The following is a 26254-nucleotide window of genomic DNA, read 5'->3' on the forward strand; positions in this document are numbered from 1 at the left end:
CTGCCTTGGGCAAAAATATTCTTGCACACTGACCCACCAGCAGCTGTGCCAGGCTGGAAATCAGCCTATGGCAGCGTGTTTGAGAAGTTAATTCTGGCTTGCTTTCTTCTGACAGTACAGTTCTGATGCCGTGTTTCTTGCCTTTCTTTAGTTGTGGATGGCTCGATGAGCTGAGCAATTCTAAATGCTTGGGCTAGTTGAGGTTTAGTTTTGTTCGGTGCTACGTAGATGTGCTCAAGATGAATAGATGTGTGGTCCTGCTGCGGAGCAGCTTGAGAGATGTGGCACCATGTAACAGGAGTGTGCTCTGTGTTTCTATTGAGGATTAGGGGAAGATGGTGGCCGCAGGTTGGCGCACGAGTTTTGCTCTCGCTGCAGCAGAGCTGATGGGTTGCTGGTCAGCTGGCGCCATTTATTATTACTTCTGTAAGAAAGAGAGTTGGGGTTTGCTGCCTCAGCGGCTAGCGCTGCCGAAGGAGAGGAAGATGACAGAAGACGAAGCTGACGAAGCTCAGGTGCGCGCTTGCGAACGCCGGCCTGCTGAGCAGCACTGCTGGGACAAGGACTGTGCTCGACCACACTGTGCGAGTTTCCACATTACACTTGGTGGAGGTGCTGCTTGTTCTCCCCGTGGATCTACGCCACGATGCCCAGGCTACCAGGCTCTACCATGACGTCCGACACCTTGCTCCAACCTGCCCAGGCTGTCATCTGTTCCGGTGCCGTCCGTCAGCGCGACCCGACAATCTTCAGCGGCACTGACGACACCGACGTAGAAGATTGGCTGGCCTCCTACGAACGCGTGAGCGCCTACAACAAACGGGATGACGTCGTTAAGCTCACGAACGTCATCTTCTACTTGACTGACGTCGCCAACTTGTGGTTCCGCAACTACGAGGCGGATTTTACTACCTGGGCGGCTCTCAAAACCAGCCTGACTGACGTCTTCGGCCTCTCCGCTGTCCAAAAACTTCGTGCCGAACAACGTTTGCGCAGTCGTGCCCAGCAGAATGGCGAGAATTTCACCAGCTACATCGAGGACGTTGTTGACTTGTGTAAGCGGCTCAATCCATCTATGAGCGAGGCTGACAAAATCAAACACATTCTGAAAGGGATTGAGGACGACGCATTTCAGATGCTGGTGTCTAAAGATCCTCAAACCGTCTCAGACATCGTCTCTTTGTGTCAGAGCTACGACGAGCTCCGAAAACAGCGTCATGCCACCCGGCATGTCATTTGCCCGGACGACAACCTTTCGAGCTTGGCGGTAGGCGGTCCTGCTAACGATCAGCCGACCCTTCTTCAGCACATCAAGCAGTTTGTGCGAGAGGAGGTCGCCCGTCAGTTATCGCTGGTTACCTCCCAACCCGCCCCAACGCCATCATTATCGTCTTCGATTCAGCGTGTAATCCAGGAGCAGGTAGCTGAGGTCCTGCCGCCCACTAATTCACCTACTCTGGTCTTTGCACCGTTGACATACGCTGAAGCAGTCATCCGGCCACGACCTCAGCCGGTTCTTCCGACTTATGCGCCGCCTGTCAACGTGTACCCTCAGCAGCAGCTCGCCCCTGCACTGCCACGCACTCACCATCCTTTGCCTCGCACCGGTCCCCGCCCTGTGAATCCGTGGCGCATCCCAGATAACCGCCCGATATGCTATGCCTGCGGTCTCGCTGGTCATGTGGCCCGCTGGTGCCGCACGCGCGGATCCTGTCCTTACGACTACGGGCGCTCGCCAACGAACGACGCTTCATTTCCCTCCGTCCCTGTCTCTTCTCCTCTGCCGCCTCCGAATCCCTCTCCGCCTCGCTCCGACTCCTACAACCGAAGCCATCGGTCACCGTCTCCTCGACGCCGTTAGCTCTCTCCTATGCGCCGCCGGTCCCCACCTCTTCAAGCGGAAAACTAGGCGCCGCAGTTCCGGAGGCAAGAACTGCGCCGTCAACGACCGTCTCAAGCCCTATGAACGTTATTGAAGTGATCGTTGAAGGTGTTACTGTTGACGTGCTTATTGACACTGGTGCTGCCGTGTCCATCATTAGTCGCAACTTGTGCCGCAAATTAAAAAAAGTGATGACGCCGCTTTCTGACGTTTCGCTTCGCACCGCCAGCGCTGACCCCATTTGCCCTATCGCAGCGTGCACTGCCCGCCTCATCATCCAAGGCCTCTCATACACCATTGAGTTCTTCGTTCTCGCCCGCTCCTCTCATGACATCATCCTCGGGTGGGACTTTCTGTCCGCGCATCACACCATCATTGAATGTGCACGTGCGGAAATTGATTTGTCGACGCTGTGTGATGCTCTTGTGGACGCCTCCCCTGTTACCGCCGCGCCTATTCTCGCCGCTGACGACGTCGACGTGCCAGCTTTCTCTTCTGTTCTCGTGCCGCTGACTTGTGCTGCCCTCTCTGACGCTACTGTCCTTTATTCACCCTCACTTCTTTGTGCGCACCGAAAGTCTGTCTTGCTCCCTCATGCCGTGCTCACACTTTCTGGTGGTTGTGGTGCCCTGTACGTCGCGAACCCGTTGCCTTTCCCCACCACTTTACTTCGGGGAGAATCGCTTGGCACAGTTGATGTCATCGATCTCGACGACACTTCTCCTGTCCTTGATGACCCTGACGCCCATGACATCAACGCCCTCACTCCTCCCGCCGACATCGCCGACCCGTCCTCCCCGGATATGTTTTCCATTCTGTCGATGCCGCTCTACCACCTCACCACCGCGCCCAGCTCATCGCTTTGCTGCAGCGCTTCCGCGCATCCTTCGACTCTCCTCAAGTACCGTTGGGTCGTGCCGCAGCGGTTCGCCACCATATCGACACTGGCACCCATGGACCCTTGCGCCAACGCCCCTACCGCGTCTCCTCCGCCGAGCGCTGCATCATTGATGAACAGGTGAACGACATGCTACATCGCGGCGTGATCCAGCCCTCTCACAGCCCATGGACTTCTCTAGTCGTGCTCGTCAAGAAGGACGGATCCATTAGATTCTGCGTAGACTACCGCCGGCTAAACAAGATTACTCAGAAGGATGTCTACCCCCTGCCTCGTATAGACCGACGCGCTGGATTGCCTGCAGGGAGCGGTGTACTTTTCTTCATTGGATCTGCGCTCTGGGTACTGGCAGGTGCTGATGGCCGATGTCGATCGCCCGAAAACAGCTTTCATCACGCCTGATGGGCTGTATGAATTTAATATGATGCCCTTCGGTCTCTGCAACGCGCCTGCCACTTTTGAGCATATGATGGACAACATCCTCCGTGGCTTTAAATGGCTGACATGCCTCTGCTACTTGGACGACGTTGTCATCTTCTCTCAGAATTTTGCGTCTCATCTTCTTCGCCTCGAGAGTGTTCTTCGCTGTCTCAGTGACGCTGGCCTGCAGCTAAACTTGAAAAAGTGTCGCTTCGGCGCTCGCCAGCTGACTATCCTAGGCCACTTCGTGTCCAAGGATGGAGTACTCCCGGACCCTGCCAAGCTCCGCGCAGTTGCTGATTTCCCGAAGCCCACATCCCTGAAAGAACTCAGAAGCTTTCTTGGCCTTTGCTCCTACTTTCGCCGTTTCATCAAGAATTTTGCTGCCGTTATCGCCCCGCTGACGCAACTTCTCGCTGGTAGCCACAACTTGTCGGCTTGGTCCCCTGCATGCGACGAAGCTTTTGCAAGCTGCGCCAGCTCCTCACCTCTCCTCCGATCTTGCGCCATTTCGACCCTTCCGCGCCAACAGAACTGCACACAGATGCCAGCGGCATTGGTCTCGGTGCTGTTCTAGCTCAGCGGAAACCTGGTTTCAATGAGTACGTGGTAACAAGATATTCCTCAGATGTGTCTAAAGCTTCATGTAGCCATGTGATGTTTTGGCGGAAGGTGTGCCGCTTGCATACTTCTATTCAGATGGTGACTGTCGGCAGAGGCTATGAAGTGTATGGCTTCAAGGTGGACAAGACAACTCTTTAGCCAATTGTGTTGTCAAGCTTTTGCTGCTTTTTTCCAAATCTCAGGCGCCGCATGAGAGACTGTTCGCGCTTATCCTCCAGAGCCCTACTGCGAGGCAGCCACTTTGCCCTCCCCTTGAGTTGCAGTGATCATCTTTCATCAAGCAGTTATGGCGACAAATATGACTGTGTGGCCAGTGTCGACAGTGTGCAAAGTGTGTGTGGGTGTGTTGTGCAGCATGGCATGAAGGTACTATCTAGGATACTTTGCTATTACGCTACGGGAATCAACCCCCTGTAGCAACATGAACTTGAATCTCTTCAACCACACGTTTGTAGTCCTGTACGTTTTGTCCAGCCACGAGTAAAGTGCAGTGCGAAAGTTTTATCTTGCGCTTATCGTACATTATGTGCCAGGATTTTTTTATTTCTGTGTTACTTGTCATGATTTATTTTTGTGAATGATTCTGCTAGTGGACAGTTCTGCTCGGGAACGAACCAGTCCATTCATATTGATGCACGACTGTATGCTCCTTGCTGTTACTTAGCATTTGGGGAATGCTAGGAACCTGTTTGTGACATGGTGTGCACAAATTTATTCCAGTAGAAGTTCAACTATCTCCAAGTTCAGACTTGTTTCCTTTATTGTCGATGGTTTAGGCAACACATGGTTAATTATTTTCCCATAACAAAAGTTATTGTATGCTTATGCAATCTGAAAATCAAGAACACAGGCCCTGGTAACAAAGCTACAATAAATCTCCAGTTCATTGTGTCAAGGTTCTGGGCATTTTAATTGGCTTTTGCTAGTGAACAGGACTTTGAAAAAGTGTGATGTAATAAATATGTTTGCAATGACCTACTTGCATGCAATGCACATTAGACGTGCATGATTTTATGTCAGAACTAATTCATCAGCATCAGCCTGATTACACCCAATGCAGGGCAAAGGCCTCCCATTTTTCTCCAGTTAACCCTGTCCTTTGCCAGCTGCGGCCAAAGTATCCCTGCAAACTTCTTAACCTCTCCGCCCACCTGACTTTCTGCTGTCCCCTGCTACGCTTGACTTCTCTTGGAATCCACTTTGAGAGAAGGCTATATTTAAATTCCCAGTCTCAGCTGGAATACTCACTTTCCATAGCGGAAGCTCATATAGGTACAAACCAAATGAAACCCCTGTAGCAGAGATTACTCAGTGCGCAGGCACTGCTTTGCTGCGGTGAGGCAGGTGGTATGATACTGTAAAGATTAACTGTTTTAAGCCAAATGTTTGGGAGAAATAGGTACATATGTAAGGATAAAAAACAGCACAAAGCAAAGGATGAGAACTTGACAAAACAAAGTGCTGATTGTGAACTCATCTTCTAATCCACTTGCTTCAAATTGTACAGTTTGAGAAGGGAAACACTGCTGTGTAGGAAATTGTGAGATGGATAGATGGGTTGCTGTTTAATACATTACTAAGCAGCACTGCCAATCTGTAGAAATGGGCACAGCCAGCAATTTGGCCTTGCATTACAAGTTATCCCCTTAAAGGGCTTGCCCCCTTTACGTTGTAGGAAATGCGTCCTGAAAAAATATGGAAGCTGGAGATTCACCAGCTAGGTCAGCCTGCTTGAGGAAGAAATACAAGATTGCTAGACTACACAACTCCTTTAGTGTCTTAGCCCGGGCCTTAGTTTTTGGACTTAATAATTTAAGTGGCCCTTCCAAGTTATATAACGGTCAAAAATTATGCCCAAATATTTAATACTGATTGAAAATTTAGTTGTACATTTGCAATTATGGTAATTTGATACATGAAGGAGCAGCGGTGGGTTACAAAAAGAGGTGTAGTTTTTTGCTGATTGACAGAGATTTGGTTGTTTCATTAACATTTTATAAAAGAACAGCATCCACTTGCAAAAAGGTCATGCCATAAGTAAGAGACTAGGAGTGACAACAGAAATGAATGGCATCTAAGCATATTGAAATAATCTAGGATGAGTAACAACACAAGACAAATTGGTAACATATAAATTAAACTAAACTATGAACAAAACTGAACTTTGACGTACACCAGATTGTAAAAACTACAAAAAATGTTTACTACATTTGAATCGGAGCGAAAGTGCGGACTTGTGCTACGTAGAAGACGACGGTGAGCAGGCAGTGCTGCAGGACGGATCAGATGGAAGTTGATGAAGACCACGCTCTCCAATGTACACTGCGAGAGTGTGGTGCAGTTTAACATGAGCCGTGTTGGCTGCGGTGACAGCCTAGTGGTTTTGCTGAGCGGCCATTAAAGGAGATCTGTTCGCACAGCCGTGGGTTCGGCTCCCAGTCATGGATATTGATTCAATTTTTTTTCTCTTTTTCATGGTTTCACTTCGAACTTGCATCTCAAGCAAACTAGGTTCGTCCCTGATTTATTCGCCGCGGGACGGAGCACATGGAAGTTGATAAAGACGACGTTCTCCAATGCACAGGGCGAGAGTGTGGTGCAGTTTAACATGAGGCGTGTTAGCTACGGCGATAGCCCAGTGAAAAAGAAAAAAACGCAAAACAAGCCGATGCACTAAGTGAGCAAGGCCTATTCCACCAGACTGTACAGGAAGAAATAGGTTATCGTGACGCAAGGGTTCCCATTGGGAACGCCATACGAAGGTAGCAGATATTCTATGCATCACCTGCACTTTCTTCCTCGCACAGTGGCGAACCTGCAGCACAGAGGCAAGCAAGTTTGGCAAATAAAAAAATGTTGCGTTTTTTCTTTTTCTGTTTCAAATTGGAAAACAACCCTTTTTAGTAGCTGTGCTTATTATGCGTCTCGGTGCTCATTTGCCTTTCCTGTTCGCACCGACTGGAAACACTCGTGAGGGGCCTTTATGAGGATTCCTTAAATTGCCGACACCTTCAATTTCCTCACTGTGCGCTTTTCTTTAGACTACCTGTATAGCCTCTCCAGAAGGCAGGCACTTACAGAGTATTTGTTTCCTGTACCGTTGTATCGGCAACCTTTTCTGGAGTTCCTTGACACCAGTGTTTTAAAACATGTTAGGTGAATGTGCTTTTCTTCTGCTGCCAAAACATTCCTTAAACTACACACATCTATGCTGCCTGTCAAGGCATGGCTTCATGCTAAGGATATGCTTGCGCCATGTACGGTGAATTGCTGCCTGTGCACTACACCAGAGACCATAGTTTTATTCTATTCTTTGATGCTGTGCTCTTCTGGGACATATTACAACAAACAATTAAGAAGGACATGGACATCGCACCCTACAGCGTCCGTTTTTTGCCTGTGGAGAAAAACTGTTGTGCCATATGATCTATTTATGTTGCTGGGACTGTTTAGTCTCTGGAAGAGCCGCATGATGGACCGCCATTCCGAGTCACCAGGGTCGTTGAAATCTGTGTTTCGTGAACAATGCGCTTTGGTGCGGGGAGTATATGCTGCCCTGCAAGAGCCGCCTAGCTGGCTCTCCTACCTGGGTCCATGTGTGTGCCTCCGAGACTTTTGATGTTTTGGAAGGTTGGGTCATTCCGAGGTATGGTGGCCTGTTGTTTTGTGGTGTAAACATGCTTAGTTTTTTTTTTCGGCACTATTTCCATGCAATAAAGAAAAAAAATGCGGCGATAGTCTATAGAGCTCTCGCTGAGCGGCCCTTAAACGAGATCTGTTCATGCAGCTGCGGGTTCGACTCCCAGTCATGGATATCGATTCAATTTCTTTTTCTATTTTTCATGGTTTAACCTCTAACTCAGCTGAAGGTAAAAAACTAGGCACCCGGCGATTGAAGCACGAGGTCCCGTAGTGAAGTTTTCGCTTCAAAAGTAGCTTGTTTGAATGATGTGAGCATGGTTACAAAAGTAGTTTTTCAAAAAACTAATAATAATCAATGTATTGTTTCACAAATCTTTCATGTCTTGTGTTTCGCACTGTGCTTTCTATGCTCTGAAAGCGACAGTGACGTTACTGGTCACCTGCACCCACTCCTTATTCACATCTACTCTTGTAGTGCATATGCATGCTTACTGAGTAGAAATTACTTTTGTAAAATATATTTTTGTTAACCTCATCGCATGCTGTTATATCACGAACAGCAGACCAACAAATACTCAGCACTCACAATAAAGCGTTATTTATTTATTGGTCGTTATTCTCCTTATTTTCTTTTGAGACTAGGTATCTGTCGAGCAGGCGAACCAAACTGGCATTGATATCATTTCCCTCTTGTGTCATGCGCAACATTTTCTTGCGGAACTTATGAGCCCTTTTCTCGGCTTTTTTTGCTTCTGCTGCTTCATCTTTGTGGAGCGCAAGAAGCTGCTGGACAACAGAAGCATTTTGCCGCTTGCGGCGGCTTCTGTCACCTCCAGTTCTAACGCCACCAATGTCCACTTGGTCGCTGTTGCCACTTGTGCTGGGTAGCACAGCAAGAGCAGATGTGCTCAGCACTGCAGCAGTGGTACTGGTACTTGGCGCGCTGGCAACGCTGACTTGGGGGTCTGTGGTAGCTCTGAGAGGCCCGTCTTCCCCTGAAGCAAGCACCTCCGCATCTCCTGGTGCCTCAGTGACGACTGGCAGCTGCACATGACCAAATATAGTATATTGCATTTGCATCGTCCCAGGCGAGGGGTCAAGTTGCCCTAATGGTGTGCAATCATCAGCTGTCCCGACCTAAGCCGGCAAAAAGAAAGGTACAATTCGAGAACTTTAATCTGCACATAACTGCATAGATATATTATCCAAAAACTTAACAGTACAGGCTAGTGAGCTGATCACTCAAAAGCAATAATGAATAGTATGTTTAAAACGTGTGAGACATTGGAGTGCCATTCTTAATATATAATCTTGGCAAGAGGCCAAACCAATTACCCTAAGAGATTAGGTGGAGACTTTAGTGGACACTTTGGTTTGAACGGGAGTGGGATAGTAAGTACCTTTTTTCGTCCTTAGCTGACAGCCACGGTTGTACAAGGGTTATTTTTTTCTGTGCAACCTCTCCCTCTTTTTCCTAGTCAGTTCTCTAATATCTGCATCCGGCCTGCCTTGTACAGTATTCTGTACATTTAGATATTAGTAGTCATGGAAATCGACAGTGATTGAGTGGTCTAATAACAGCTAACGTTTGAAACTGCAAATTACCTCCAAATTTTCCTCAACCCGTCCATCATCATTGATGGGTAGGCTACCGAGGAAACTGTGAAGCGGCCAGTAAAACTGCCACGGGACACCAGGAGACCCAGTGGACGTTGCTGTTCGTCTCAGCTGCCTGGAAAGATGGAAATGATTTGATCATTAAATGTGCTCTTTGTGATCTCTGCAGTTCTCTTCAACATCACTGTGAACACTGGGGCTGCAAGACTAATGTGACAAAATTATGCCTAACCACCTGGAAGGTACTGGTAAAAATGTGACAACTGCACCAGTTGGAGCTTTTCTAGTGGTTGGATCAGCTGACATCATTCTAGCAACATCTGCATAGTAGGCCAATGAGGCCTACAGTTACTCTCTCTCTCTCTCTCTCTCTCTCTCTATATATATATATATATATATATATATATATATATATATATATATATATATATATATATATATATATATATATATATATATATATATATATAAACAATTGAGAAATTTGCTTAGCTGTTACCCTAGCTGGTAGCCAGAAGTACCCAAGCACTCTATGAAGTCTCCTTAACTCAGGCAAAAAAAGTAAAACTTTGAACCACATGTATTCGGTTCACCACGCAATGCTTACACTTAAGAAGTTGCCTGACTGAGAATTTGGCCTGCCAGTCAATGAGTGCTAGTTAAATAGGAGATGAGTAAAGATCACAGCGCTCCGTGCTCTAGTCATGCCTGCTGACTGCTCTATGGCAAGGTCACTAGCTGTGTGGCAGTTTGTAGACGAAAATCTTGAATGAGAACAGTCCGCGCGAAAATGAGAACGACGAAGTTTGCATGCAGAGCGGTGCATGCACGCGTACGCGAACGAAGGCGAAAAAGAGTACTTATTTACGAAGAGTACGAACAAAAAAAAAACGAAGAACAGTCTGGCACTGCATTTTGAGTGCAACATACGCTGATCCTGTCACGAGGCCTTCGTTGTTCAGTTCTTATTGAGACGCTCGCGAGGTAAACAATACGCGACGACGGCGAGAAGAGTTTGCACATTGGTGAACCAACACATTGCTTCCGCATGTGGGGCTAACGTCGCACCATGAAAACGGCGCTAGATGAGCAATGCGATGGGGATAAAGAGCGCACTTACCGGTATTTCTTGTTCAGGTTATCCATTTTCATCTTAACCTGTTTTGCCGAGTAGGGGCCTTCGGCCGGCGCTAGACCGGCGTTCAACTCTGCTGCTATAGCAGCATATATACGCGCATTGCGCGTATTTCCACGCAATGCGGGTAGCTGGTCCTCCCAGATACGAATCAAGGCCGTTGTTGTCGCATCAGGCCAGCTGACACGCCTCAGGGAGGACGATTCCTGCGACTCCGCTGCTGCACCAGCCATCCCTTCCGTGGGCGTCGCCATTTTGTATGTTTATCGCAAACGGTAGTTAGCCAGCTTGGTTACGTTAACTGCAGTTAGTGGCGTAACTATAGTTTGGCTTGTCGTGTGAGCACGGCTAACTATAGTTACGGAGAACCATAGTTACATTAACTATGGTTAAGGGTGCCCGTGTAAATACAGTATTAGCATACCGTGTACCTTGTTACCGCTAGCGGAATACCGGGAGCCCGCCTACCGCCGGAAAACAGGCGCTGATTGGTCCCGATGCTTCAGGAGCGCGCGTAGCTGCCGGGCACGTGGCGCCATCTGGCGACGTCAAGGACATTTGCGCATGCATTGGCTGCGCCTCAGGGATTTGTGGCTTCTCGGGTCCTGGAGTTGCTAGAACCATTGGTTCTAGCAACACTGCTTTGTCCTATGACGTCACCACGCTTGTACTTGCCAGTTTGGCCTGTGGCGGCGATACCTGTATTTTGGTTCTTGCTCTTTTCTACGTTACAGAAGCTTTGTTGTCAGTATGAGTGGCGTTTTTGTAATCAGGAACTGGTATTCTGTCGATACAAGCCAGCTTCAATTTCTCCTCAGTGTCCCTTTAAAGGGCTTTTGCGCGCGAAACCATCGACCAATGGGAAGAGGCGACGGGCGCAGGAGAGGGAGAGGCGGCGCTCTGCAAAGGTTGTCGCTACTTTAAAAATTTCCAGGGGCTTTAGCTGCGCCTAGAGTTACTGTATATGCTACCAAAGGTAGCAGAGTTGAGCGTCTGTTTGATAAACGCCGCTCGCGACTCCATTGGTAGAACGCCATCACGTGGTGTCCAAGCAACCGTGTACTGCGGAGAAGACGACGCCCGATGGGCAAAGTCCTCCACTTTCGGTTCTGAACCGGTTTTACCGGTGTCGAGGGCTCCCCCGCCGCCTCTGTTCCCCGATTCGAGACGCCCTGCAGCCTTTCTTCTCCCTGTGAGAGCCTCCTCGGTACAGTGCATGTTTTGCCAACACCCCCTAGTGTTGTTTTGCCCATCGGACCAGAAGCACGTGCGCTGATGACGTAGGCCGGCAGCGAACTGGATTGACAGCCGGCCAAGTTAGAAGCGGATCCACTATCCAATGGCTGTTTACGTTCGCTGCTGTGGGGTGTCTAGCGTGCGTAGCTCACGCCTTTTTTGTTTTTGTTTTTTTGCTAAAAGTTGCATTGAGGTTTCTTTACCGAAAACAGGCTGGACTTGCGGCTCTGCGCTTTTGCGTGTACACTGTTGAAACGCTAAAATAGAGCTCTGCGTTGCGTATTTATCCCTGTTGGCTTATCCTGAATGGCAAACAATTTTTAATCGAAAGAACATGTTTAGGCATATGGTTGTTTACTTCAGATGGTAACGTTCATCCAGTTTCGAGTAAACTGTATTTTGGATTTTTATACTGTCCTTTTTATAGTTCCGGCTCATAAATTTTTGCATCATTAACACTTCTTTTTGGGCAAGTTGGTTCATATTTGAAAACTTTAAAAGGGCGCAAACACAAACGACCACAAAGTACAAGAGACGAGACACAAGCGCCGACTGTCAACTGATCTTTATTGGAGCAAGGGAACACCTTATATACACAGCAGCATACACAAGATAAGAAGTTGCAGAACGCACGTGCGAGCAAGAGACACTGCGGAAAAAAAGATACGAAAAACCAAGCAAGGCGCTCAAGGTGTGAACAGATTAGTCGCATCTAAAAAACAGACCTCAGCGTTTAAGAGAGATATCGAAGGCTTACTAATGCAACTGCTGCCATATTTCATGATATGAAAGGCTTCCAAGCTGAGACGTGCCGTCTTATCAATGCTTTTGCCGAGAATCTTCGTCTCATGAAATCGGGCCACGCAACCACTGCAATTACTAATATGCGCAACTAAATGTGCGTACTTGTCTTTAAAATTCTTAACATTTCTTGAAAGGTCCCCTAATCGATCATTGATGCAACGGCCGGTTTGGCCGACATACACCTTCCCGCACGTCAAGGGAATAGCGTAGACCACTCCCGTGGAACATGTCGCAAACCGATGCTTGTGATTAATTTGGCACCCACTCTTTTTCGGGCCACAGATGCGGGGGCATAGCCCTCCCAGCTTACTGGGTGCCGAAAACACAACCGGCACACCGTGCCTGTTGGCCACTTTTTTTAGGTTGTGAGTGGTCTTGTGTAGGTACGGCGCAACCAAAGGTTTTTCGGCCTTTTCCCGATTACAACCGGTCATTCCTGTTCCATGCTTCAACTTCTGGAGGAGGGTCTCACAAACAGCAATCAAGATCGAAGAGGGGAACCCTGCCGCTAAAAGTCGGCTTATCTGATTAAGGAAGCTATTTTGCATTCGAAGCGGGCACGACCTCCTGAGAGCAATTTTTGGCAATTAACAAGAATTTTGTATCTGTCAAGAAAAGCGAGGTCAGGATTAAGACTAAGTTCGTGAACTTCTGTAAAGATTTGAATCTTGATTCCCTTGCCAAAAGCATTACTAAGAGCAGAGGTAGCAACCTAAATGTATTTTTCACAGCAAAGACTCATAAGCCGGAAATACCTTTCCGCACTATTGTTAGTGAAGAAGGGTCGTGGCAGAGAAATGTTAGCCAATTTTTGCAAAGGCACCTAAAGATGCTTGTTTTAGATGACCCCTTTCTTATTAAAAAGTCTGCAGATGTGGCTCTTTTCCTTGAGAACACAGACGATATTGGATTTGGTTTCTCTGTAGATGTAGAAGATTTGTTCTATTCCGTGCCTCAAGGCGAGCTAATGCTGGCTGTAAAAGACTGTATTGAAGCCAACGGCGACGTGTGTTTCCAGAATGCAACAGGTTTGACTGTGGAGAGTTTTACTGATCTTTTGCAGTTTTACTTGAGGTCAACTTTTATTGTTTTTGACAACCTGCCTTATTTGCAGCGCGATGGCATTTGTATTGGGTCCTGCGTGGCTCCCATCCTTTGTGACATTTTTTTAGCTAAGGTCGACAAAGTTTTAGATAAGTATTTTAATGGGGGAAGGATTTTAAAGATTTTTAGATATGTTGATGACTTTTTAGTGCTTTTAAGAAAACAGACTACCTTCACCTACCCCTCTACAGTAGGTGAAGTTTTAATAGCTTTAAAAAAATATGGACTTGGGCTAAATTTACCCATGAACTACCTGACTCATCTGTTTTACAGTTTTTAGATCTCGAACTAACATTCTGTGAAACACACGTTTGCTGGTCTTACTACCCTCGAGCGAAAAAAGATCTGCTGCCATATAGCTCGGCGCATTCCAAGACTGTGAAGAGAGGGATAGCTTTGCAATGCATGGAATCTGCTCTCAGGAGGTCGTGCCCGCATCGAATGCAAAATAGCTTCCTTAATCAGATAAGCCGACTTTTAGCGGCAGGGTTCCCCTCTTCGATCTTGATTGCTGTTTGTGAGACCCTCCTCCAGAAGTTGAAGCATGGAACAGGAATGACCGGTTGTAATCGGGAAAAGGCCGAAAAACCTTTGGTTGTGCCGTACCTACACAAGACCACTCACAACCTAAAAAAAAAAAGTGGCCAACAGGCACGGTGTGCCGGTTGTGTTTTCGGCACCCAGTAAGCTGGGAGGGCTATGCCCCCGCATCTGTGGCCCGAAAAAGAGTGGGTGCCAAATTAATCACAAGCATCGGTTTGCGACATGTTCCACGGGAGTGGTCTACGCTATTCCCTTGACGTGCGGGAAGGTGTATGTCGGCCAAACCGGCCGTTGCATCAATGATCGATTAGGGGACCATTCAAGAAATGTTAAGAATTTTAAAGACAAGTACGCACATTTAGTTGCGCATATTAGTAATTGCAGTGGTTGCGTGGCCCGATTTCATGAGACGAAGATTATCGGCAAAAGCATTGATAAGACGGCACGTCTCAGCTTGGAAGCCTTTCATATCATGAAATATGGCAGCAGTTGCATTAGTAAGCCTTCGATATCTCTCTTAAACGCTGAGGTCTGTTTTTTAGATGCGACTAATCTGTTCACACCTTGAGCGCCTTGCTTGGTTTTTCGTATCTTTTTTTCCGCAGTGTCTCTTGCTCGCACGTGCGTTCTGCAACTTCTTATCTTGTGTATGCTGCTGTGTATATAAGGTGTTCCCTTGCTCCAATAAAAATCAGTTGACAGTCGGCGCTTGTGTCTCGTCTCTTGTACTTTGTGGTCGTTTGTGTTTGCGCCCTTTTAAAGTTTTCAACTTTTTGCAGGGTTTCGTATTTAGTAAAGGAGACTATAAACAGGTTTTTTAACGCAGGTCCTGTGAATGAATGTTGCTGCAAAGATGAATGAATGCTGCATTTGCACGGCGTATTTAGAATACTGAGTCTGCTTTTAGGTTATCAGGTAAATAGTTCGGGGAAGGTGACTGTGGGAATCGCATGCTGCCGCAGCTCACGGCGCGCGCTAGAAACAGCACCGTTTTTTCATGGCTATATTTTTTGACTAGGTTACGTGGTCAGCTTTTTTGATGCTTTTTGTTTGCGATCAATCGAAAAAGTGGTTTAAGAACCTCGGAAAAGCGCCCACGGTCGATCGGTGATGCGCCAGGCATGTCGCCTGCAGAAACGAAGTGCGGCTTCGCCGCATAACTTCGGTTGCTTGACAGGCAAGATGGCGGACCTACGCGCAACTCTGCTTACGCCTGCTGTGCAGCGCCATCTATGGGAGAAAAGTAAAAACTGGGGCGCTGGTCGCTGCTCGCGCTGCTTTCACCACGCTTCTTTGCACGCGCGTTTCGTTGCGCGTGCACACGCTCGCGCTGTCACAATGTATCGCTTGCATTGTGGCTTCAAGAAGATCATTCAGCTTGACGCGCACTTCCGCAAATTAAACCTAATTAAAGGGGAGAAGCTCATTAGCCACGTCTACAGTGTGGAGCAGACGATAGACGACGAGGAGAACCGTCTGACTGCAAAATGCGTTTCTCAAGTTAGTGACAACATCGGGTACGACGTGTACCTAGAGGTAAGTCCACTGTGCGAAGTACAATCATGCGAAAAATGCGAAGTGCAATCAGTCCTGTGAAGTGAAGCGACGCAATCGCTGATCGTAGTTTTCGGTTGTTGTATGCGGTGTACAGGATGATCCACTCCTAGGCTGATCACGTGAGTGGGGCGGCCGCGCTCGCCGCACGTCGAAGCTAAACGCGCAGGAAGATCTAGAGGTGGTGCTTCGCGTCTCCTGCCACTTCATTTTTATGCGCGGTCGGGACAGACGCATTTGCGCTTCGAAGAGCGCGGCCGCATACTCGCGTGTTCACGGTAAGAGTGGATCAACCAGTAAATACGCTTAGGTTTTTACATTGCGGCCTCAATAAATTAAATTATGTAGATCGGGGAAGAAAGTACGCGTAGCGGAGAAAAAACGTTCCTACACGGCCAAGCATGCAAGTCGAGTGGAAAACCTGGTAATGTATCGGACGTGCTCCACGCTCTCGAACATAACCCGCCCGCTCAGTCGTGAGGCAGATAAACTTTAAACTCTATGAACTTATGAAAACTCTACTCTATGAAAACTCTATGAAAACTTTAAACTCCTCCTTTTTTTTCAGTTGTTGAGCTATGTTTGTACTTGATTTCTGCTAGAATGTTAGCTTTACACTCGTAAGACCTGTGCCACGAATGTGGTGTTCCGTGTGAGTGGTGCCGAACCACAGGCGCTCTTGTGTCACGCGCGCGCTACATATGTTCCCATAATTAGCGAGGGTGTGCACACACTCGCGAAACATTATACTGATGACATTATATTATGAAAGACGTGAATTCGTCTTTTGCTTGAATTTTCGCGATCGTTGGTGCTCCCGGAACATTGCGGCAGAGATATGCGCCGTCATGTTTCAGGCTCCTGTATGTTTTATGCATGTTGAGCTCTGATGTAAAAGCACACAGCAAGTTTGAGTAAACAGTTGCACCTACAAAGTAGCGACCAATTTCTGTTACCTGTTGGCTCTTTATTTCTGCCTTTCTTAGTTGGTGTCGTCATGCCCGGAAAAACAGGAGTTTTTCATCGCAAGAGGAAAATGTACTTGCAAAGCTGGTGTCACGGCTCGATGCAAGCACGCTGCTGCGGTGTGCTTTCATGTGAATGAAGAAGTTCATTCATGCACAAGCCAGCCTCAGAAATGGGGCAAGCCAACTGGCAAGCCGAAAAGGCGCCTGGACCAGGATGTGTTGGGTCGCTTCCCTTGTGAGTTAACAAAGCTTTCATGCGGTAGATAGCACTACATCACTAAATGCATCGATGCTGAATACTTTGGAGATTCTTTCCAGGCAGCAGCAGTATTGTTCACCTCTTTTTAATGCTGAATGTCCAATGTGCCACACCTTAACACTGCACTTTGATTTTTGAATCTCTTCTTTATTTATTAAAGTCTCTCTCTTTTGATTTTTGAGTAAAACATTAAGCTGTTCACCTGTTTTTCTCATATTCCATAACAGGTCCAGACACAGAGGTTCCTAATGCACAACCTGCAGATCCCAGCATTCTGCTGAATTATCCCAGCATTATGTGCCCTCTAAAAGAAATACTGCAACTGCAGAATTCAAGTGCTGTCGACATGATGTGCACTGACGTGCTCAACGGCATCGTGGAAACAGTGTCGACAACACGGGAAAAAGAAATATTGGAGGACTTACTCGACCCAATGTTGAAGAGACCTGTTTACAGGTATCTTGATATTATAAATGAAAAAGAAACTCGAGTGCGAGATTTTCTAGCAGAGTTGAGCCCCGAAAAGGCTCAAACCAACATTAAAAAGGTATTCATTGATGGTACCCTAGTTGATTTATGCCTGCTCACACTGCGTCAGGCAAATTGTTCACGGTACGTAATTAAATTATAGTATAAGGTGGCAAGCACATCTTCCATACATTACATGACTTTGTTTGCCCCTCTGACATTTTGCAGACGGCATGAAGAGCGCTCGGTTCGTGTCAGCAGCACAAAGGCCCACACTATCAAGACCAAAAATAGTGATAATGGTTTGGAAAGAGCAGCTCAACAGCTAGTCAACGCATCATCTTACAGAAGTGCTGCAATGCACTATGGTATGCACCTGAACAGCATTGAACATTTAAACAAACTGCATATGCAGTAATTTCATCGGTCACAAAGTTGCACCGCAAGAACAAGCTGATATTCAAACCTAATCTTCATAAGTTTTTCACTAATATTGAGCACGCAAATACATTTCACTAGGCATCAAGACAGAAGCCACAGCACGTGAAGAGCTTCAGAAAAAGCACGGTGTACGCATTGTGCAAGTAAGTTATATTGCTTTACATGGCATGAGTTGCTCCTTGTGTGCCCAGTTTCCTATTTTGCGGCCATTCCAACTCAAGTGCTGATTCCAATTCCTCATTTTATAGACTGGACTTGTGCTCCCAGAGCAGCCATGGCTGTGCTGCAGCCCCGACGGACTCGCGAAGATTGACGGAGAAACGGTACTAATTGAAATTAAGTGCACGCACAAGTACAGAGAAAGGCCTTTTATCAATTATGAAGAAAGGTGCAGCTACCTTCCCTATTTAACATTCATTGAGGATGTCATTGAACTGAAAAAGACGCATGCATATTATACTTCAAACACAATCGTATGTTCTTAATCTCCAAAGGGCCCTACTCTATGTATACACACCAAAGCATTCTGTTATGATTAAGGTGATTCGAGACGAGGCCTTCCTCTGGAATTTAATCCCCAAAATGGAGTACTTTTATTTCAAGTTTCTCATTAATTCTTTGCTCTAGATTACAGTAGGGCCATTTTTTTTACCTACACTGGTGTAGGAAGTGTATCATAAAATCATAATACACTAGTTACACAAGTGTAGGTAGAAAAAATGGCCCTAATGATTTGTGTATTTGCCTTGTTTTCCTTGCTTTGTATAGCTTCCTTCAAAGTTTTGCGCACATGCTTTTCCTTTCTGAGTTTTCATTTTTTATTCGAACAATATTTATGTTGTAAATAATTGCAGCTGTCCCTGGCTTATGACATAGTGTTGCACTGCACAACTGCTAGTCTGTGTGGTCTAAGTGACCTCATCTACTTTGGTAGTTATTTTGTTGAGCGTCATGATAAACCTCATCGCTCAATACAGTCGGCAAGATAGAGTCAAGCGCTTGCTTGCGTTCCAGAGAAACTTTGAGGGGCAAAGGAAGACAACATTTACAGTTTTCATTATTCAAAGGTTGTGGTGTACTATATGACATGCATCTGACTGGCGGCAAGCAGAAATGTGGGGTAGCTGCTGCTTGCCAGAAGACTTTTGGAAGCAACTCTGATTGTTTAAAGGATGAAAAAGTAGACATCTTGTAGTTTCCCTTTGCCCTTTCAGGCAGTACTCACACTTGTTCTTTGTCTAGCTGAAGTGCAAATTTTTCATTCTTGTTCCATGCAACATCATATAACACGAAAGTGAGGAAAATGACCAAGTGGTAAACTTAGTGACGGCTGTAGGATAAAGAATCGTCTTCGACTTTTTTACTCCTTCAGGCATTTAGAGATGGGATATTTAGCACTTGTGTAAGATGCATCTGTCACATTTTTCTATATGAGCCTCCAATTCCATTCATAAAGAGAGGTCTCGGCTTCTTTGGCTACTGTAAATGTGTAGAACGTTTGACTTTTCGTGCTTTGATGGATCCAAGATGCTTAAGTGCATGGTTCTGGCACTCAATATCTGTTGGCTATTAGTGAGAAACATTTCATCTGCTTAAAATGGTAGCAGCTAGCAGCAATACCTGTACTAATGCACAGTATGCCAAAATCACCATTAGTGATAGTAGACTTATTTCAGGAAAGCATAAGTGAAATAAGCGATAAAAGTTAATGACAAGGTTTATGTGTAAGCCCCACCAACTCGATTACTACTCAGCTCAGAATTTTGAGCTTGGCTTTCTTGACACAGACTGTGATAAAGAATCCTGCCATCTGTCTTACATCTTTCTGTCGAACACGCAGAAAAGGTAATGAATTCCTAAACCTACTGCTGCATTAGCAGTGTCTGGCTTTGTCCAAGGACTATTCGGCAGGCAGAGTTGTCTTTATGCAGAAAGTACTGCTCTCTTCACTGGCAGCAGACCGTAAGTGCAGGGATCACTAGGTTTGGTTTATGGTGTTTTAAAGTCCCAAAGAAACTCTGGCTATGAGGGACGCCGCAGTGAAGGGCTGAAGATAATTTCGACGTTTTTTACCGTGCATTGACATCGCACAGCAAACAGGCTGCCAGGGTCAGCAGCCAAGCAACTACCCCTGAGCGAACATGGCAGCTAGACATATTAGATATACTGTATAGTAAAACAGGCGTTAATAAAATATGGCAGGTGCTATTCCTTGCATCTTAATCTGTTGTAATCTAAACGCACCAGCCTACAGTATCTATTACTACCACATGGCATTTTCATGTGTCCTTACGCACCGTAAAAATATCCTTCATACTTTAGTAAAGCAAACAGCTTTTGAAGGTACAGTGGTTATGAACTGTATACTGCACAAGAGTTTTTTTCCTTGAGTGTCCTTTGCACCATTAGGGAAGTGTACAAATTATGTAAGCGTCCTTCTGTAAGACAGTCAGCTCTGCTCTTTGGTCATTACTCTGTCATTTAAGTAATTCATGAGTGCTGAGTGTGCTTGCAGGCTGAGTGCAATAAACCTGTGCTGTGATGCTATTTGTGTGCTGCATACTGCCTTTTACTAGTGCTTTGATTACAGCATTTTGCTGGTTTGGATGCCTGAATGTAGCAATAAATGCATGCACCTGTAGTGTGAAAACCACCCTTACAAAAATTGTTGCTACATGATAAAAGCCAAGGAACACAAACACAATGCTGTCTTTAATGTACCCCTTCATTGTCTGAACTGCACATAGTGGTGCCACATTTGTGCTAACATGAAATCACAGATCTTATCTTTTACAGATAGGTATAATGAATGCAAGCACGAACAATCTATTCACACAACAAGAAATCACAAATCTTCTCTCTTAAAGATAGGTATAATGCATGCAAGCACGAACAATCTATTCACACAACATGAAATCACAAATCTTCTCTCTTAAAGATAGGTATAATGCATGCAAGTACGAACAATCTATTCACACAACATGAAATCACAAATCTTCTCTCTTAAAGATAGGTATAATGCATGCAAGCACGAACAATCTATTCACACAACATGAAATCACAAATATTCTCTCTTAAAGATAGGTATAATGCATGCAAGCATGAACAATCTATTCACACAACATGAAATCACAAATCTTCTCTCTTAAAGATAGGTATAATGCATGCAAGCACGAACAATCTATTCACACAACATGAAATCACAAATCTTCTCTCTTAAAGATAGGTATAATGCATGCAAGCACGAACAATCTATTCACACAACATGAAATCACAAATATTCTCTCTTAAAGATAGGTATAATCAATGCAAGCACAAACATTCTATTCACACAACATGGAATCACAAATCTTCTCTCTTAAAGATAGGTATAATGCATGCAAGCACGAACAATCTATTCACACAACATAAAATCACAAATCTTCTCTCTTAAAGATAGGTATAATGCATGCAAGCACGAACAATCTATTCACACAACATGAAATCACAAATCTTCTCTATTAAAGGCAGGTATAATGCATGCAAGCACGAACAATCTATTCACACAGCATGAAATCACAAATCTTCTCTCTTAAAGATAGGTATAATGCATGCAAGCACGAACAATCTATTCACACAACATGAAATCACAAATCTTCTCTCTTACAGATAGGTATAATGCATGCAAGCACGAACAATCTATTCACACAACATGAAATCACAAATCTTCTCTCTTAAAGATAGGTATAATGCATGCAAGCACGAACAATCTATTCACACACCATAAGGTCAAGCGGTTCTACTTCTTAATAATTGATGCCTGCATGTTCACAAGAGCAGCACAAACTGAAATTACTTTGTCCATGTGCGACACCAAGCTTACAGGTACCCTGTTGCTGAGGATATGATAAATCTTCAACCTTTGGATTACTCTTTATACGTGGATGCGTGCAGATGCAATCCGGTGTGTCTTCTCCATATTCTGTTCTGACAGCTGAGCTCCTCCTGAATTGATGGGAGGCATGCGCAGCACAGCACCTTTCCCCTCCACAGTTGTACGAATGCTTGGAAATCCTTTGTCGCTCAGGATTAAATCGCCTGGTTTGGTAAGCTGCAAGAAGCCGGAGTCTTGAGTTACGAACGAGTCAGTGTGCCGCCCTCCGTACACCTTGGATACAAAACTTATCATGCCATTAGGAACTATTCCTATTACGACCTTCAAAGTGTACCCGCCCTTGCAATGAGAATACAGCATGTGTTAGAATCAGGATTCGAGGACATTTCTGTGCGGATCTCGGTGCAGTCTATTATTAGCGTACAATTTGGATAGCTTTCTTTAAATGGGGCGGGCAGAGAAAGTTTGATTATTTCTCGTGATGGCATGAACACTCAATTCTTCAAAGCAACGCTTAGAATACCCAGTGTTTTCCTAAACACAGTTGATGCTGTCGTGGCTGTAATGCTGAACATTGCTCCCAAGGCACTGTACATAATGCCAAGCCTTAGCTTGATGAGGAACAAGCAAAGCTTGCTTTGCCTTGAAATGAAATTGTATCTGTACTTTGGTGGAGGCAACAAGTTCAAAAGGAGGCAAAAAATTTGTAGTGTGACACCACACACATCCTGCAGTGCCTCTTCTTTTCCTTTAGGGACTCGAAGCCGTGAAATCCACAGCTCCTCTTCCAATTTCCATCCGTGCTCGCAACCTTCAGGAGAGGACAAACAAGCAAGCATCAAGATGAAATAAAAATGAAATTTCTATAAGAGGGAATAACAAATGAAAAATAATATTCCCACTACTGCAATTAAACATATTCATTCCAAAACAAAATCCATGTTGCCATGATATGATAAAAAAAAAAGTTTGGTAGATTAGGAAATTAAAAATATACATTGCCAAACTCTAAGTGAATTGTAATAGGAGTTATTTTGTGTGTTACAAGCAAGACAACGTCACAATGTAGCTGATCAGTCCAACCTTGTGACATATCTGTGTGCACAACTTGACTTGAGGCCTCGATGCCATTTGTTGCTGAAAGAAGTATGCTCAGCTTTCCTGAAGTCGCAGATTCTTCTGTCTGGCATGACTGAAAAAATGAAAGAAAATGGGGCACAGTGTTTAGTCGAATCTATCACAGCATGGGTCAGTTGAAAGAACATTAATGCAAATAAATAGTGATTGCACTGGTCCCACCGCTGTTTGCATTCCCCTATAATTAAAGGATGGTCTTGCAGCATCGCTCTTTGCAGTGTGTTGGCCATCTTCTCTTGAGCCGCTTGCGTGCACTTAAGGATATGAAGTGTTGACGCTGTTGCATAAAAGACTCGTGCTTGTTTCCAGAGAGGCTTCACTGAAATCCATTGTATTCGATCAGCGTCTAGCTTGTCTGAAGGGAACGTTTCTGACAACTGTGTCGTTGCTACAGCAGCTGCGGTTTGTGATGGATGTACAGCTGCTGCGTCCAGATATCTGGATAAGGTTGCCTGGTTGAAACGCTTTTGCCATCTGTATTGCACAGTCAAAGAACAAGATCAATGCCAGTCATGTAGGCTGGAAACAAACCAGTCTTGAAATCAAACAACTGTGTGCATAGCTGAAATAAACGCTGGACGAACATGCGCTCATTTTTTGCATAAATAAGGGAACTGAATACAATGACAGAAAACACACGCTTGTAGTTTATTATTTCAGCTCCACCTTGGTTTCATACCTTTGTGCCCTTTCTTGGTCGGGTGGCTTCTTTCAGTACGCAGGCGGAAGAATGGTTGGGATGTAGGATGGGTGTTGGGTAATATCGCTCCTGCAGTTGCCGACAAAATGTGAGCTGCAAATTCGTGTGTGTTCCTTGGGCTGCCACAGAGTGCCGTCAGGACTGTACAAGAAAAGAGAATGTTGATTTATTTTGTACAAATACTAGAATAATTCAGATATAACACAATGGCCAGTTATGTGCTAAGTGCCTGCTAATCTTCCAAGTCTAGTTGGTTAAGTGCAACAATATTTATTATGCGCGAATGCACACATGCAAGCGGAAACGAAACTCGCAAAAATCCAAAGGTAGCAACTGTGAAAAAAAAACGAGTAATTTGTCAGCGCAGTTTAAACAAAACCGAAGTATCAAAATGGAAAACCAAAGCAAACGAACAAAACGTTTACATTACAAGCCAATCTGTTTCGACACTTCTAAACGCGTTGTCGGCACGTAAATAGCATGCAGCCGAGCCTTTGACAACGTACGCAGTAATAACAACGCAACACTTATGAAACCTCATTTTGAACGGACAACGTAGCCCGAACGGGGACACTTCCCGGAGAAAGAAGAGCACACAAAGCGAGCGCCGTCCCTCGTCCACGGTCCCCGTTCGCGCCGTGCTTTCCCTTCAAAATGAACGTCACCTGACAGACAACTTGCTATCCTACTTATTTAACTAACTTGGCACTTGTTTACTGGAAAACGATAGAGGACTGTACGTAGCGACGGCTCCGCCTGATAAAATACAGGGTATCAAAACGCAACGTTCTCGCCACGCAATCATGACTCGACTTTTACAACTCTCCTGCAGGCAGAAGGCAGTGAATGCCAGAAACAACTGCCGCAGCCGCCGCTTGCGTGCCTTCCGTTACTGAGTTGAGTTGGTAGAGACTAAACCAAGCAAAAAACTGCAACAGCCAGAGCATTAATCGAGATAACAGATATGACTTACTTGGTTCTTCTTACTGCGGTGACCCATGCTTGTCGCCTTTCTTTCTCGTACCACTTGCCCGGGAATCGGTAGAGTTGAACTGGTGGATCTCCTCCTTTAGTGTTGCGCGTACTGTTGTGGCAGCCCACGATGCAACAATACTTCGTGCCACTGTTTCGCTTCGGCGGGACCGCGTCTGTCATCGCGAACACAGCGCCTCGCGCAGCTCTCCCGTCGCACGTCCACGCAAAGCTAGCAGAGCGTCTGCTTCGGCGGCGCCCCGAGTTTCCGCTGCTCGCCGCTGCAGCTCAGGGGGGCGCTGCAGACGCCAGTGAAAAGCGCCCTCTTCGGCCGACTCCGCACTTTTGACCGGGCAAACCGGTCACCCCTCCCATTGAGTAGCTGCCCAAGCAGCGCGCTTTCTACTGAAGAAAAGCCAGTTCTGCACGTACTTTGCACGTGTTGGCCAGCCTCCAAATCTCTTTGTGCAGTCGCGAGCTTTTTCCCTCGTACCTGAACGCTGACGAGCTTCAGAGGATTAGCAAAATGTACAGGGGCGCTAGAAAGGAATGCGAACAGCACGGCGCCCACGCGCTGCTCAGTCAGAATTTATCTTCAATGCGTTTTTATCTGGGTAGCAGCAAAAAGACGCTAGAGTGGTATATTAGTGTATCACGGTTGTCTCTAGCGTATTTGTGTTGCGAGCCAGGTATAAGCGTGACGAAAATAAATTCCAACAGCGGAGCGCCTAGGCACCGCGCTGTTCGCATTTCTTTGTGTTGCGACAGTACAGTCAGAGATGTAGGTTCGAAGAAATAGTGAACAGTGAATTTTTTCTTTCGCTGCGCAAATTTGAAAAAAGAACTGCTAGTGGATCAGGCCCACTCCGTGAAGCAGATTGTTGACGAAAAAGCCGGTACCGTAACGACGAAATGGGTATCGCAAGCAAATAACGAGATCATGTAAGACGTGGAATTTGAGGTAAATGCCCTTTTTTTTTTTGGCGCGGCCATCTTCGCAGGATACTTAATTTCGTTGGGTGGCTGAGCAGTTCGGTGCATGCAGGTTTGTTGGCCAAATAATAGGGATTTTTTTACGTGTTTCGCTGAATAATAATGGAAAAAGTTTTATTTTAACTTAAAATAAAGTGGCCTTAAAGGGTCAGTCTACTGAATTTTATCGATCATATTTTCTTTGCGTCAACTGATAGCTCTTTACTCAAATTACCGTTTAGCCAGGTGTGGTGTCAAGAAGTGCAGTAGAACATTTTAAAATAGAATTTATTGATGTGGGAACACATCTGTATGAGATGGTAGTCTCATCTGGCAACCATCTGGATTTCCGCCGCGCGGCGACAAAAATGGCGGCGCTCGTCGAAGCCGGACTAGAGTGTGCTAGAAAGGCTTTCTAGTACACTGTAGCCGGACCTCTCGCTTCGGACTGAATTCTCGTTGTTGCTGCCTTTTGACAGCGTTCACTGGCCATAAATGGGGTGCCGGTCTTTCGCTTCGTCTCATCTCGCCTATAAGAAAACGTATAAGTGATAAATTTGCTTTATTTTAATAATTAGAGTGACGATTCTGCGGAGAGTCGGTTTGTTTACAGCAATGGTTCCCGTCCTGACAACCAGATGTCGCCACTATAGGCTGAATTTATTTTTGCGTTTCTGCTAGCATACGCTGAACTAAAAGTGGGAATGTGGCTGCGTTTATCGTACGTGTAACTAAAAATATTCATGTGATTTAGAGAAAAAGCGAGCGGTACGCCTTCTACAGTTTACTAGAACAAAACGTACGTTACTCTGACATTGGGGTATACAAACGGTACGTAGTATATTCACTTATGCTTCTACAAAAAAAGACTACCAACTGCAGCAAAAACAATGAACGTTTGGGGTCGCCACCATGCATTTTTACGCGACTTTTAACGCCGAAATAAAATATAAATTCCTGTCTAAAGCGGGAGCAGTTCCCTCGTTATTGATGTTATAGGGTGC

General features: G+C 45.7%; 2 pseudogenes; one reads left to right on the forward strand and one right to left on the reverse strand.

The window, feature by feature from the left end:
* Positions 1 to 16569: 16569 nt before the first annotated feature.
* On the forward strand, positions 16570 to 18222 carry LOC149345092 (uncharacterized; annotated as a pseudogene).
* A 3151-nt stretch (positions 18223 to 21373) lies between these two features.
* LOC149345093 (uncharacterized) lies at positions 21374 to 24306 on the reverse strand (annotated as a pseudogene).
* Positions 24307 to 26254: the final 1948 nt, after the last annotated feature.

This window comes from Amblyomma mixtum, chromosome 5, assembly GCF_055824585.1.
Source record: "Amblyomma mixtum isolate Tamu chromosome 5, ASM5582458v1, whole genome shotgun sequence".
In the NCBI taxonomy this organism is placed as follows: domain Eukaryota; kingdom Metazoa; phylum Arthropoda; class Arachnida; order Ixodida; family Ixodidae; genus Amblyomma; species Amblyomma mixtum.